Below are 16,085 nucleotides of genomic sequence, written 5' to 3'. Positions count from 1 at the left end.
GGCCACTGAGGATGACCGCACGCGCCTCCTGACCCCTTGACCTTTAACTTGGCAACCACACAGTCTGTTAAAATGTTTTAGCTGATTCCTTAATTTCCCAGTGTTTTCACTGGAGAGAAAAGCCCCAGCGAGTCATGGCTAGTATTGAACGTGCCCGGCTGTCCCCGTGGGCGGGGTTGGTGGCCCCTCCGTGGAGCAGGTTGGGAAGTCCCTGCGTGGCCACCCTGAGGCCGGCCTCCCAGGCAGAACCACAGTCTTCGGGCGGAAGCTGCTGACAGCTGCTCGCTGGACCAGACCCAGGCACCTGGTGTGATGAGTGTTTGTCACGTCTTCCTCACCCACCCTGACACTCCCACTGTTGAATTTATTCTTTAAGAATGTTCCAGAAACAAGAACATGTAGCCAGACAGGAATCTCTGTTACTGAGGAGAGTATAATCCTAGCCCCCTGAGGAAACAACAGGAGTTAGGTTGTCAAATTAAAAGTACTCTGCCCAGGAGGCCAGGTGGGAGCAAAAAGCTCTGGTCACTTGGTCCCAAGGTGGTCTCTACCTGCAAGACCAACACGTGGGTGCCTCTTTCATCCCGCTTGCTTGGAGCCCTGCACCCCATTCCTGGGAGCATGGGGTGGAGGGGGAGGGAGGCCCAAGCAGCGGTGGCCCAGGGCACTGTGGCTGGTACTCCAGCCCTGCGCCCTTTCTCTGTGTCTGTGGGCAAGGATGTGTGAAGAAAGTATATTAACGGGTCTCCTTGCTGGGGGAGCATTTCTCAGCCTGTTGGCTTAATCTCCTCATTCATTAAAGAAGATAAACGTTACCCTAGCATGGCAAAAGGGTCTTTGTCGGGATCAGTGGAGGTTGTGGATGTGAAAGTGTTTTCAGATTGAGAAGATCTAGGTTACTAACTCTTCTCCAAAGTACCTTTATTATTTTCCCCACTGCCAGCAATTTATAAACATTTCAGTTACCAAGTCTTCCTGGTATGAGGTATTACCTACTGCTAGATGTTTTGTTTCTCTTGAAGACTAAATTACAGTGTCCAGGCCCCCAGGGGTCTTGTTGTCAGAAACTGGAGCCACTCAGAACGTGTGCCAGCTGCCCTGAGTGTCCCCTCAGAGCTTGCCTGGCTCCCGGGCACTGCTGTCCTAGGGCTGCTGGTGTGACAGCACACTGACCTGTGGCTGAGGGACACTGCCCTTCCCTGGCCCCTTCATCCCAAATGTAGGGTGGACCCTTGCTCTCAGATCCCCAAAGCACAGCAGAGAGCAGGCTGTCGCTGTGAGCAGCACTTGCCGAAGGTTTGGGGACACCAGCAAGTGCTTGCTGCCCTCCTGAGAACAGCTGGAGACCAAGGACTGTTGTCGCTGTTGTTCATGTGACTGGCCCCGCTCCACTGCCTGCCTGCCTCAGTGGATGAGGGGCGAGAAGAGAGGGGAATCAAAGAGCTCATACCGCGCTCAAAAATCTAGTTCCTGTGGATTAGACAGAAATGCGAAAGCAAAAGTGAAAATGGCTCAGAAGGAAACAGCAGACCATCTTTATGGCGTTAGAGTAGTGAAGGATTTCTTAACAAGACTCATGAAGCAACCCATAAAAAGAAAAGGACAGCTCTGACTATATTATAATTGCTCACTTCATTTCGACAAAAGGCACCAGAAACAAAGTGAAAGATAAGTGGCAGATGGAAGGAAATAGTTTGCAAGTCTTTCAACAAATAAAGCATTCGAATTCAGCATAAACAGTCTACAAATAAACAAGAAAAGGTGAACAACAAAGGAAAGCAGGCAAAGGGCGTGAAAAGGCAGTTCACTGAAAGGAGGTGTACATGTCCAATAAGCAAGTGATCAGGGGTTTCTCCTGCGCTGCTGCATGGATCAGACCGTCAACAGGTGAGCTGGCTCAGGAACGCTAGCGTGATGCTCTGCCTTGGGACAACAGCTCTCTTTCCCACGCGTACCTTTTCAGCCACTGCTCGTCCCTCTGTTTCCTTTCATAACCTAACTTCAAAGCATTTGCATAGTTATTGCTTCATGTTCCCTCCTCAGCCCCTTCCAGCTGGGTGTCAGCCCCCAGGACCCCCTGGAATAGCCCTGGTCAAGCTCAGCACACACCTTCCTGTTGGCCAAGCCTGTCATCAATCCTCCATCCTAATCTTACCTACTTGGACGCTCAGCGGGTTGGCCCTCAGCGCCTTTTCCAATCACCCTGATCTCCTGGCTTCCGTGACTCTCCAGATCTTCTGTTCCACCTCCAGATATTCAACAACCCCAGGCCTGGGTCCTAGACCTTTTGTTCCTCTCCATACTTCCTTCCTAGGCAATGTCGTCCCCTCCTATGCCTTCCTATACTGTTTGTGTGCTGATGATCCCTAAGTTCACATCTTCAGCCCTGACCTCTCCCTCAGCCCTGTCTTATAAATTCAGTTCCCATCTGCATTTGGATCTCTGCTAGGCGTCTCCACGGATGCCCCAGATGAGATGCCCGGGTCGCCCCAGACCTGCTACCCCCACTCACCCCCACTCACCCCCACTGGGTTCTCTGCAGCGGCTCACGTCCAGCACCCGGGTTAACACTCTCCACTCCCACACACGCCCTCACGCGGGTCCTGGTGGCCCTGCCTCCAGGGGACTCCCTTCCTTCCTCTTCCCCTCCTACCACCCAAGCCACACTCTCTCACTTAAATCAGCGTGACAGCCTCTCCGCTTTTCCTGCCCAGCAGCCAGAGGATCTTTTCAAGATGTAAATCTAACAACAGCACTGCCTTAAAACCGGCCAATACCTTTTCCTTGAATTTAAAATCCAAATGGCACAGACTTGGAATGTTAAATTGTATTTAATTTATTTAAATTTGAAATCTTAAACTTGATTCAGTTATTGGGAAAACGCTGGGTATTTTTAAACAACCTGAAAACAACTTGGTTACGGGTAGCTTCTCTTTTGACTACAACTATCCTGAAATCTAAATGCAGATCAGATATTCCCAGTGAAAATCGAATTCTACAACTGAGATGTGCTGCAAATGCAAAGTGCACCCTGAACTGTAAAAACTTAGTAAAAGAATATAAAATATCTCACTAATAACTTTTAATATTGGGTACATATTAAAGTTATACTATTTTGGATACATCAGGTTAAATAAAATAGATTATTCAAGCTGGTTTCACCTGTTTATTTTAGTGTGGCTAGTGGAAAATTTTAAACTACATATATGTACCCTGTATTTCATGTCTGTTGGTCAGCTCTGGCAGGTTGGAAGCTAATACATCATCTAGCAATAAATCAACGGAACTAGTTGAGGATATTTTTCTACTGAGGGAAGACTACCGGTTCCTTTGGTTGAGCACCAGTCTTGACCGAAGGCCCATTTTCTTCTTTGGAAAACTGTCTATTCAGAGCCTTTGCCCATTTTTACTGGGTTATTTGTCTTTCTATTATTGAGCTGTAATAGATCTTTTTATTTATTTATTTTTAAATTTTTTATTTTATATGGAGTATAGTTGATAACAATATTGTGTTAGTTTCAGGTGTACAGCAAAGTGATTCAGTTATACATATACAAGTATCTATTCTTTTTCAAATTCCTTTCCCATTTAGGTTATTACAGAATACTGAGCAGAGTTCCTTGTGCTATACAGTAGGTCCCTGTTGGTTATCTATTTTAAATATAGCAGTGTGTATGTGTTAAGCCCAATCTTCCAATTTATCCCTCCCTCCAATAGATCTTTTTATATTCTAGATACAAGTCCCTTATCAGATATATATTACAACAGATTTCTCCTATTCTGTGGGTTCTCTTATTTTCTTCATGATGTAGCTGTAGATTTACATTCTAAGGTATTCTTTTTTTTTATTGTGGTTAGAAAAACCATAACACTGAATTTACATCTTAACCGTTTTTAAGTGTACATCTCCGTAGTGTTAAGCATATTTACACTGTTGGACAGCAGATCTCCAGAGAACAGGAGCTCAGCTCTCTGCCGGGGACCCAATGCACTGACTCAGCTGTTTTGAATGCTGTCAGTTAGATTGGGGACATTTTTGTGTGGTCAAAATATTAAATCATTACACTTTCAGGATTTGGAAACTGCTGTACTTAGAGGAGTTATAAGGTTCAGAGGTGGACCAGGGGAAGGTCAAAGTCAAGCATCTCATTAACCTACAGAAGGTCATGAAAAGGACTTGTAATATCTCGTCTTACCTGGGGACAGCAATGCTGTGTAAATTGATTACATCTATACATCCTGATGGGCAACGAGCGGTGGTCATGATTTTAGAACATTTAGTGAGAAGACCCTGGCCTCTGGATTAGAAGGCCTGCCAGGGTATTGGGTCCACCACAGGCCACGTGATGGTGTGACAACGAGAAAGTCACTTAATGTCTCTAAGTGGAGGTGACACCTCCCTCTCAAGCACTGTGGTGAGGGTTCAATGGCATTGTGTGCATGGAAACAATTCACAAATCACAAAATACTCTAAAAATGTTGGCGAGGCATTCTGGGCAGAACGCTGTCCCCTTGAAATTCACATGTTGAAGCCCTACCACTCAGGAGCTCAGAATGTGGCTATATCCGAAGATGGGCTCTTAAAAGGATGAGTAAGTTAAAAATGAGGCCATTAGGGTGGGCCCTAATCCATTCTGACTGCTGTCCTCTAAGAAGAGATTTGGACACACACAGAGGAAACACCTTGTGAGGACACAGGGAGAAGACGGCTGTCTGCACGCCAAGGAGAGAGGCCTCAGGAGGAACCAACGCTGCCCTTGATCTTGGACTTCCAGACTGCAGGCTGGGAGACAATACATTTCTGCAGTTTAAGCCACCCCATCAGTGGTACATTGTTATGGCAGCCCAAGCAAACTAATACTAGAGTCAAGCAGGAAAAAAAACCGGAAGTAACGACTCTGAAACCTCCATTTATTGATAGGGAGCTGCAGAATGAAGCCGCAGAAATAGGAGAGGCTGGAAATCAGAGCTATTTGCTTCCTGCTTGGCCACCGAGTTACTTGGTGACGCGCGAGTCTTAGGACCTCTCTGTGCCTCAGCTTCCTCGTCTGGGGTCTCAGTGTTGGATTAAAGGCCTCATTCTCTGATTCCAAAACCCCAGTCCTCTATTTTACAGTCATATCGATGACATCAGGGAACGAGGGGAGAAGGGTTTTGTCTGTCCTGAGAAGAGTACACAGCTGGCAATTACAAATAAGATGGTTTAGTTTGATCCAATCTCCAGGTGCCTTTATAAGTGGGGTTTTAGAACAAACACCAATCCATTGCCAAGTCTGCACCTCAGAACAGAAGTTCTCTCTCCTTGGTTGTTTCTAAGGCAGGATTCACGACCTTCTCCAGACCCACCTCTCTGGAGGAATGGGGGCAATCTCACATTTTAACCCAAATATCACTTTCCAGCCTGCTCACCTCAATGTGCTGAGCTCATCCACAACCAGAGCCAGTTTGGATAAGAAGCTGTGGAAGACACTCTGACAGTTGCTGAACGAAATTTTTCATCTTCTCCCAGAAAACGCTGGTGGGCCAAATCCTCTGCAGCTAAAACACTGATGGTGCAAAGTCGGGGCCAGCTCCTAGAGCATGTCCATCTCTCTGTGCCGCAGCCAACGTCATTCTGATAACCCAGAATTCCAGTGCAGTGAAAATTACTTGAAAATGGGTCATTCCTGGGGATTGGAAAACTTTCTTCTCTGTAGAGATCTTGGTTTCGCTCAGGGATCAGATGCAAAATACTTAAGCACCCTCGGGGTCGGCCAGTGGCCGCGTGGCCCCGGGGAGGTAAGATGTCAGCCCCCCCTCTGTGAGGGTCAAACCACGTGGGTCCCTGGAAAGCTGGTTCAGCTCCTCAAGACAGAAACCCAGTGTGTGCTTTCTGAGCCTTCACAAAGCAATGGAACATACTCTGTGTGTCTGCAGACTTTGTACATGTGCTTGTGCACCTTGCACGAGGCTGCAGCAGGAGTGGGGCACGGAAGGGATGGCTGGCAGGACTTCATAGGCCCTGGTTCTTCACAGACAGATTGGACAGATGTGATGGTTAATTTTATGTCTCTTTAGGTCCAGCTTGACTGGACCATGGGGTCCCCAGATACTTGGTCAAACATTATTCTGGGTGTTTCTATGAGGTTGTTTCTGGATGAGATTCACATTTAAATCAGTGGACTGAGTAAAGCAGATTGCCCTCCCCAATGTAGGTGGGCCTGATCTGAGCAGTTGAAGGCCTGAACAGAACAAAAGTCTGACCCGTCCCCGAGTAAGAGGGAATTCCTCTTGCCAGATGGCCTTCCAACTGGGACATCCACCTTTTCCTGCCTTTGGACTTGAACTGAAACATCAGCTCTTTCTGGGTCTCCAGACTGTCAGGCTTCAGACTCAGACTGGAACTACACCATCTGTTCTCTTGGGTCCAGCTGGCCAACTGCAGCTCTCAAGACTGGTGAGCCTCCATAATCACGTGATGCAATTCTTCACAATTATTGTACAATCACTCTTTCTATATTTATATGCACTTCCTGTTGGTTCTGTTTCTCTAGAGGACACTGACGACTGCACAGCCTCTGAGGTTATGTTTTTTCTCAGAGCTCATCCTGGTAGACAATAGAAGCTTGGACACTTATTTTTCAGGCTCAATTAGATTTTCATTTCTTTTTTTGTTTAAGGAAAAAAAACCACACTGCCTCTAACTTAATACTTAAATAGGTTCATTTTATTTGGCACTCCTTGAATAAAATGATTCTCCTTTACACAGAATGGTTAGTAATTCTATTTTGTTTTTCTGCCTAGAGGCGGGGCGTGAGTGAGCAGTCCTGGTTTCTCAGGCTAGGTTCTGCGTCCCCTTGTGGTTTTTGCCTCCCTTGAACAAACGTTTATACTTCTTTCTTCTTTGCTGGAGAGAATTTCCTGTTTGGAAAGAGGAGATTTTCTTGAGAAATTCTAGGTGTCCCTATGAGCCTGCATTGCAGACCCTCCCACGGTTTACTCACCACTGTGAGCCCCAGTGAGGCTGGGGAGTGAGGGACCAGGGGCAGCACTGGATCCCCTTTTGTGGTCCTTGACTCAGAACAAATGCCTTCCTGGGGTCGCTTGAGGTGCGGCCCTCCCACAGGTCCGGGTGGGCGTGTATGTGTGCAGACTGAGGGCTCAGCACTCAGCAAACATCACCTTGTTCAATCCCCTGCACCCCAATGAGACGGGTGCTCTGAATACCTCACTTTGAGGACGAAGATGCTGAGCCTTAGGATGTGCTGTCACTTGCCCAAGGTTACCCCAAGGTCACACAACTCACTGGGGGCCCGATGGGGATTTGAACCCAGCTTGGGGCGCTCTAAATCCTGCACTCTCAACTGTTACCTAGCCCCACCAGCTGGGAGTCAGAACAGCACCTCAGTGAGTCTTCTCAGTTTCCCCAGAAGAGCCAGGGGACTGGAAGGACACGGGGGAGGTGAGCATCCAGTGGGGGACGGAGGCCAGCTGGGGCGTTCTGAGCTTAAGGTGCTGGGCGTCACCCCGGTAGGCTCAGAGGATGTTAAAGACACAGGACAGAGCCGCAGGCGACCCAGGCGTGTTTGCACGGAGGGAAGTGGGGAGCGTGGGCTGAGGGGAGACACTCAGTGAGCCAGGAGGGGAGAGAGCCGGCAGCTCTGGGGGAAGAAGAGTCCTCGGCCAAGGTCAGGGGGGAGCCCCGGACCAGCTCTGGCTGCAAAGTCCAAGGCGGGGAGGCCCCACTTCAGAGCAGCTGGGCCTGTGCCTGGCGACACCTTGAGCCCCTGGGAGGTCCCAGCGCCGAGCCTGGAACCCCGCCCTCAGGGGCGTTGAACCCAGGACAGGATGGAGGCCCTGCCGTCTGAGGATGATGGGGGCCTGGGGGAGCAGCCGATAGGAAGCGCCGGGACCCAGAGGCTCCCACAGGCTGGGCCGCCGAGGCCCCTGAGCCTCCCCCACGCCCTAGGACGTGAGCTCGGCGAGGGCGGGGCCCTGGGTCGGGCTTGGAGGTGGTGAATGCCGGGACCTGAGACAGTGCCTGGCGTGAGGCAGGTGCTCGTGGCTCGTCAGGTGAGGCCGGTCGTGGGTGACAGGTGCGCTCGAGGAGTGGCCTGGAGCCTTCACGCGGCTGCCAAGTCTACCTCGGAGAGGCCGGGAGGACAGGAGGCCAGCCTAGGGAAGAGGCTCAGAGGAAGGCTCCGGTGACAAGCGCGGGCCCAGGGCAGGAGGCGCGGGGCAGTGCGGGGACCGACTTCAGCGGTGAGGGGGTCGTAGCTGGAGAGGCCTGTGGGGGGAAGCGGGGTCCCAGGCGCGGTGGGGGGCGCCTGCAGAGGAGGGCGCATCCGACAGGCCACGCGGGGCCTCCCTGGGCTCGGTCACGGGGGCAGGAGACCGCCGCACGTGGCTGTGTCACGGGGCCCCGCATCGCACTTGTTCCTGGGAAAGAGGCACGGCCTCGCTCGGCTCAGCGGGAAGGGAGGCGACGCCCGCAGGTGGCCCGGGACTCCTGCAACGCGCACGTGGTGGGCCAGGAGACCCCTGCGCGCCCACGCTGGTGCCCCCCAGAGGGCGCCACCTGCTCCTCCAGAGCTGCTCTCAGGGCACGCGGGGCCCTCGAGTGGACGCCTTACGTCCCTTCTCACCAGGGAAGAGAATCCCAGCACAAGGACCCATCCTCCACACTTAATCGATCGCCGGGTGGCCCCCAGTTCCCTTTATCTAAAGCTTTCAGAAGACTTTCAGTGATTTTTTCCAGAGCTGCTAGGCTTTTAATCTGATAAAGTATTTCTTGGTCCTCTTCTGTAGGAAAGCTTAAGCACAATGATCAAGATCAAGAATGACACACAATTGTGGTGTAATTCCAAACTTGTGTTTTTCCTCTCTCCAGGCCGTCTGGTGCTCCACCCAGGTTCTCAGTCTCTGCACTGTCTCCAGAGGCCCCATGTCCCACCATAAGCCCTTCCCCCTTGCCAATGGTTCAGAAAGGTGCCAGGAGCATCAGCTGGTCTTCCTTTGTCAGCACAAACTCTGTCTGTTCATCAACAGTTCCCACCCCCTTTTCTTCTCTTCCACCCCCAGGCCATGTGACATCCATCAGAGTAAGACAGGTATCATTAAGAAACCAAATATAAAACACTATGTTAAAAAAAGATCAAATGCCAGGAAAAGGAATAATTTCACTGTAAATTCCACCACGCCCCTTAGCGGTGAGGAACCTCTTCCAGCCCCGGAAGGGGAGTGAGCGCAGCTCCCCTGCGGCGGAGCCTGGAGTCCACGTCAGAGCGTCATCCCTGGGAGCCCTCCTTTAGAACCTCTTTGCCTCGTGACTCCGAGGTCTGGCTCATGAGGACGATGTTACGAAGCCTGTACGTTTGTGTCTCTGGGGGGGTCAGTGGTGGGTTCACTACAAGATGCAAAAGCAAAACAGGTGTATTTTGATGTTAGTAATACGTGGGGCCCCCTGAAGCAGGGAGCTGGGTCTGAGGGTGCTGCTGGTCCCGGGCTGGCAGAGGGCCTTGGCTCCGCTCCTGGACCGTGAGATGGATTCTGGATGCTCAGGCTGAGCTCAAGGTGTAGCCAACGGGCCACTGGGGTTGGTTCGTTTCCTCAGAAAGCATGGGTGGCTGTGCATTGCAAAGCACCTGTGAAATGTGGGCAGAGAACCTGAGAAAGTCAGCCCCACCCAAGTCCATCTGCCCAAATGGCTGAGGTCCATTCCTTTGAAAGATTTTCCTAGTCAAGATTTCCCTGCTAGGAAGGCAATACCCACCAGCAGAACAGCACTTCAGCCGTAGCCCTCTGATGTATCAGGGGTTGATGGGCAGCGGTCCCAGGCCCAGGAAGTGGGACCCACCACTGACCTAAGGACATAGACTCGAGCCTGCTCTGTGTATCCTTCCTCCCTGGGATGAAGCCACTTGAATATTTAACTGTCTAAATGAGGTTGTTGGTTGGAAGAGAAAATGGAAAAAGGAGGAATCCAAGGAAAGGATGGAACACACATGAAAATGGACTTTAAAGCCATTGTTAAAGTTATCCTAGAGCCAAGGGTAGATTTTGGGAGGTGGGCGCGCCAGAGAGCCTGCAGCCGGAGCCTGAACAAAGGCTCTCACCAGTTCCACCTCCATCTACCCCTTAATGTCCAGGAGCCAAACTAGGTTGGGGGCGTCTAACACTTCAGCCAGCTTTTCCTAAATTAAAAAGCTGATTCGGGGGCTTCCTGGTGGCTCAGTGGTTGAGAGTCTGCCTGCTGATGCAGGGGACATGGGTTCGTGCCCAGGTCCGGGAAGATCCCACATGCTGCGGATCGGCTGGGCCCGTGAGCCATGGCCGCTGAGCCTGCGCGTCCGGAGCCTGTGCTCCGCAACGGGAGAGGCCACAACAGTGAGAGGCCCGCGTACCGCAAAAAAAAAAAAAAAAGCTGACTCGGGCTGTGGGAGGAAGTAGGAGGTGGTCAAGCAGTAACTGCAGGTAAAAGGTCCCCAGGGGAGGTCACACTATGTAGCTCAGGCTCCATTTTGTTAGCACTTTCTCATGGGTGGAAGGTCTGCATTTCATGAAACTTTAAAAAAGCCCGAGTGGGAATTAGGTGTCCTCTTGGTGCTCTAAGTCCTATGTAAGGTCTGTGTCATCTCTCCCAACGATCACAACCGAAACCTCTGCAGAGTTCACATAGGAACGACCTGAGGCTTCGGAGAAGAGAGCAGGTGTGGAAACATTACCCATGAGGGGATGAATTTCATGTGTCTGTGTTTATTTCTCTCCTGGCTTTGCCCCAAGGCTCAGCCTCAGTGGTGGTGAGATGCTGTGTCATGAGAACCAAAACTCAGATAGAAATCCATCTTCCTGGCCGTAGGAAACAGGCTAGGAGTCCCTGGGAGCAGAGAGTGCCTGAGGGAATTCAGGAGGGGAGAACTCAGGAAAAGTGGATTTCCTAATTCTATGTATGGAACCCTGCAAGTCCCAGCCTCACCCTGGAACTTGTATATACACAAGACACTCAAACCAGCAGAGCAAACACTTTGAGAAGTGAAAGATTTGTGGGACTTCCCTGGTGGTCCAATGGTTAAGACTCTGAGCTTCCACTGCAGGGAGCACGGGTTCAATCCCTGGTTGGGGAACTAAGATCCCACATGCTATGCGGCCAAAAAAATAAAAAAGTGACAGATTGAACCACCACCCACGCATGGCAAGACAAAATATACCATGTGATCCTAATCAGGCAGAATGATGGCTAAAATAACAACATCAATGGTTCTCCAGAGGATTAAATCAAAACAACATAATATTTACAATGTCTAGGATTTGATACCCAGCATATAGGGAACCAGGAAAATATCACCTTGTTATCACAAACAGCACATTGTTAGGATGGGAACAATGTTCTTGGTAGCTTCCTGTAACCTAAAAGTAAGAAACAGTTCTGAAGCATGCTCATTCCACACTGTGAAGTTGTTCCATTATCTGAGTTTCCTTCTAAACCTGCTATTTTTATTCTCCCCCGTGGTGCACTACCTCTTTACATGTTTTGTATGTGAATTATAAGCTTATCTCTGGCAGTGCTTTTGGCTGAGGAAATCATGTGGAGCTTGGTTGAGGCTGTTTCTTCAAAGTAGTTTTGCATTTGTTTCTACCAAGTGTCTCAGCAGTGTCACTGCCAGGGCTCTAAAGCTATGTTTCCCAGCTTGACCAGAACATGCTGAAAGGACCAATTCAAACCATAACCCCCCCACCCTGCCACAAGCCTGTGTTTATAAACTTTCAGGCAACATCAAAAGACAATTGACCAACTGGGAGAAAATATTTGCAACGTACATCACAGACAGAGACCAATATCCCTCACGTATAAAGAATTCTTAAAAATGAAGGTATAGAAGTATGAAAAAAAGATGTCAACGGATAATTCACAAAAATATATAAAAACGACCCATGACCACGAGGTGTTCCAACTCATTTATACGTAGAGAAATGTGAATTTAAACAACTCCGAAGTACCATTTCTCACCTGTCAGGTTGGCAAAGATGGAAATGTCTGATGATTTACTCTGCAGCCCAGGCTGTGGGGAAATAGGTTCTCGCATATGTTGCTGGTGGGGACACAAACCGGCACAGCCTCCTGTGGGCTGTTTGGTGGTTCAGACACAACCACACGCGTACTACACTCATCTTTTGACTCGGCGATCCACTGTAGCTATCTATCCTGAAGATACCATTCCAACAAAATGAAAACACACACGCTTAAGTTATCCATCTCGGCACTGTTTGCAAAATATTGGAAATAAGCTGAAAGCCCATGCATAGTGGGGTGGTTGAATAAACTATATTACGTCCCCACAGTGGAGAACTATGCAACTGTAAAAAAAAATAATGAGGACGCTTTCTACAAACTAACATGGAGTGCTTTACAGTATATATTGTTAGGTTAAAAGAAGGAAAGTACAAAGTATCTACAGTGTGCTGCTGCCTTTCGTGTGAGAACGGAGAGGTTATGAGAAAACATACACGATCACAGCGTGATAAAGTGGCTTAAAAAGCACTGGATAAGAAGATATACACTATGATGGTATTATGCTAAGTGAAATAAGTCAGACTGAGAAAGACAAGTACTGTATGATCTCATTTATATGCCGAATCTAAAAAACAAAACAAACAAACATAACAAAATGAAAATAGACTCATAGATACAGAGGACAAACGGGGGGCTGCCATAGGAGAGGGATGTGGAAGATGGCAAAATAGGGGATTAAGAGGGACAAACCTCTCGTTATAAAATAAATAAGCCACAGGGCTGTAATATACAGCATAAGGAATATGGTCAATAATACTGTAATAACTGTTTAGGGACAGATGGTTAATAGACTTAGCCTGATGATTGTTTCATAATGTATTCAAATGTCAAATCACTATGTAGTACACTTGAAACTAACGTAATATTGTGTGTCAACTATATTTCAATTAAAAAAGAAAACATACAATATAAAACAGTAAACGGAATAATCTTGTACCCAAAAAGGAGCATGTGCATGTACCTGCTCATTTGTGTCCAAGGCGATACAGGAAGGCCAAGCCAGGAAGAAGTGAGGCTGCTTAACCACAGGAGCAGGGGGTGGGGTGGAGTGAGACTTCCCAGTGTACCATGTTTTCTGTTAGAACCAGGGTCACGTTTCACACACTCCAGAATAAATAAGTGAGATCAACCATGATGGAGAGGGACCCAAAATGGAATACAACCCCCAGATGGAACATTATAGGTAAATAAGAGAACCCCATGGAAGGGGATGGGAAGAAAGGAACCAGTAAGGCACTTTGGAAAGCAGTACACGACGGTATACTGTAAGGCCGAGAACAAAAGTCTGTACACAGCTCTTGTCTGATAGCAAATTTGTTTTCCACAGGGGTGGGTATACGCTAGGAAGTCAGCACCTATTTCCCGTGATTCTAGGACTGAGCAAGGGGGCCAGCTCTTGTGACGTCTGAGAGCCAGGTTTCTCACCCTTAAAAGGAGAGGAGGAAGCTCAGAATGGCCCGGTGGTCCAGGCCTGGGGTCAGCGGGCTCATCTGAACAGACAGATGTAGAGTAGATGGATCTGTACGCACACATATCTTCCTGGCTCTGTCCGTGGGAAGGGCCTGGAAACAAGGACACGCCAGGAGCAGTGAACACTCCCAGCCCCAGATGTTGACTTCTAACTACCATTCTCCAATACAAGAGACCAGGGTTCTTTGGAGACATGGCTGGTCCCAGGGCTGGGCCAGGGAAAGTGAGGGAGGGGCCTGGAGTTTCTTGTGTTGCCAGAAAGCTAGAAAGTACTCAGAAGCGATGGCAGCATGCCAAGCCCCCAAGAACCAAATCTGAGAGTCTGAGAGACTAAGTATTAGTGGTTTGTTGCCCACTATCAGTATCAACTATGAGTAAGTTCACGCTGATGTAAACACATAATGGAATAAACAAGTAAATAAAGGGCGGAGAAAAAACAGTTCTTCCTTACAGTAGAATTCTAACCAACAAATGTAGAAGGAGAGATGGCGATAGAAAATCACCTTCTGGCAAATACTACAGTGATAATTTTTGCAGGTAAGAAGCAAAGGATGCTAAATAGGTGAAAATAGGATGAGAAATAAGATATTTTCACAGTCTGAAAGTATCTCGCCACAAGATACTAATTATTTACAAACGCAAAAAGTATTAATTTCATTATGGAGAAACGTGGTATTCGCCACCTTAAACAAGTGATGAGGTAAACATCCCTGGTAATGAGATATGTCTGCATCACATCTTTAACATTCTTGACGAAAATGCGTAACCTGGATCTAGTCATGGGGAAATTTCAGACAGACTCAAATTGAAAGAGATTCTATGAAAGAACTAGCCAGTTCTCTTCAAGGTCAGGAAGGACAAAGATAGACTGGGGAACTTCCCAGTTTGGAGGAGGCTAAAGGGACATGAGAGGTAAATGCAATGTGGAATCCTGGATGGATCCTGGAGCAGTTAAAAAAAATAAAATAAAATAAATTTAGTAAGATAATTGGCAAAATTTGAATCAGGTCTGTAGGTTATTTGATAGTATCACATTGATGGTAATGTCCTGGTTTTCGTGATTGTATTTGAGTTGCTTAAGATGTTCACAGCAGGGGAATGCCATGTAAAGGGAGCACAGGAAGCTCTTTGCACGCATTTGCAGGTTTTTTATGTCTAAAATGATTTCACAATGGAAACTGTTTTAAATGCTCACATTGTCCTTGTTCTACCCGTGCTATTGTTCCCCAGACACGCTGCTGCTCATGCCTGTACACTCGGGATTACGGGCGCACACACAGCAGCAACCCACTTCCATTTATAAATAGCCGGAGACAATCTGCCTATCGCCGAGAGCATTCTGCAAATAAATATCTTTGTTCAGATGCACCATCATAATCTCTGCTGAGGGTGACAGCCCTCCATCCTGCTCAGCAATCTCCTTCTGTTTCCGCTCCAGCCAGGGGGCTCTTCCATGAGCCTCGGAGACCTCACCTGCACCCAAGGGTCACCCACACCCCCTGCCCAGGGTCACCCCGCCCTTCTTGGAGCTCTCCAACCAGGCTTCTATTGTGACCAAACTAAAATGCTAAAAAGGCTTTTATCTCCTCTTGCAAACCTCCAACTACCTCTTTGCACCATCTCCCGTCCTGCCTGGGGGCCAGTTCCCCGTCTACCTATACCCGCTATGGATACAGGGTAATCCCTCACCGAGCAGTGCCTCCTCTTCCCCACCTGAAAAATTCAGGATACAGCTGAATAATTTTATTCTCTAGCTGGGAGAGGCACAGGCTACTTTCACCACACCCAAGCTCTTGCTAATGTAGGAGACCTTCACTAGGTGAATCGCGTTTAAAATAGCCTAAAAGATTAAGATGAAAATGACACCATGAACACAACGTCCGGGCAACCTTGGTGCTTCCTCTGATCTGCCCTCCACCAATGCAGGACTTTGCTCTCGTGACACCTTTCCTCACGTCCTGCAGCTTTGGGCAGGGGGGCAGGACATGGCTTACAAAGAGGAGGGGCGGTGGATAAGAGACGGGTCTGCCTGCATGACGGGGAATCACTGTACTGCCTGTGTGCTTCTAAATCCATCACCTGCACCTTGCAAGTGGCCACTACACGCATGCACTGTTTGCTCACTCCAAGAAAGCCCTCATGATGCAGACACGGGTCCTTTGAGGAGCACAAGCTACAAGCTTTTCCAAAGACCAAGGGATGGACCCCTTCGCCGTCCAGTCCAAGCAGAAGCATTTCCAATGTGCAAGGAGAGGCAGGCTGTTGACCCCGAGGTGCCAGGCTTGCGGTCCCCTGGCCCGAGCATTCTTTTAGGAGCCAGAACAACAGCGGTCTAGGGACCCAGCCTTGTAACATGAGGAGGCTGTTCAAAGCCAGCGTCTCAGAACCAGACACGCCACGGCAGCTCTGCTGGTGACAACCTCACTCCCTGGAACCGGGCAGAGGGACACGGTGTGGCGGGAGTGGGGCGCTGGGTCCGGCCCCCTTCCATTTGTCGTACATGGCTGTCTGTCTCACGTACACGTCACGGCTGGCCCGGGCTTGTGCCAGGGAGCAGTCCCTGACT

Source organism: Hyperoodon ampullatus, assembly GCF_949752795.1.
Source record: "Hyperoodon ampullatus genome assembly, chromosome: 16".
Lineage (NCBI taxonomy): Eukaryota > Metazoa > Chordata > Mammalia > Artiodactyla > Ziphiidae > Hyperoodon > Hyperoodon ampullatus.
The sequence above is the reverse complement of the archived record's forward strand: the minus strand, read 5'-3'. Positions refer to the sequence as shown.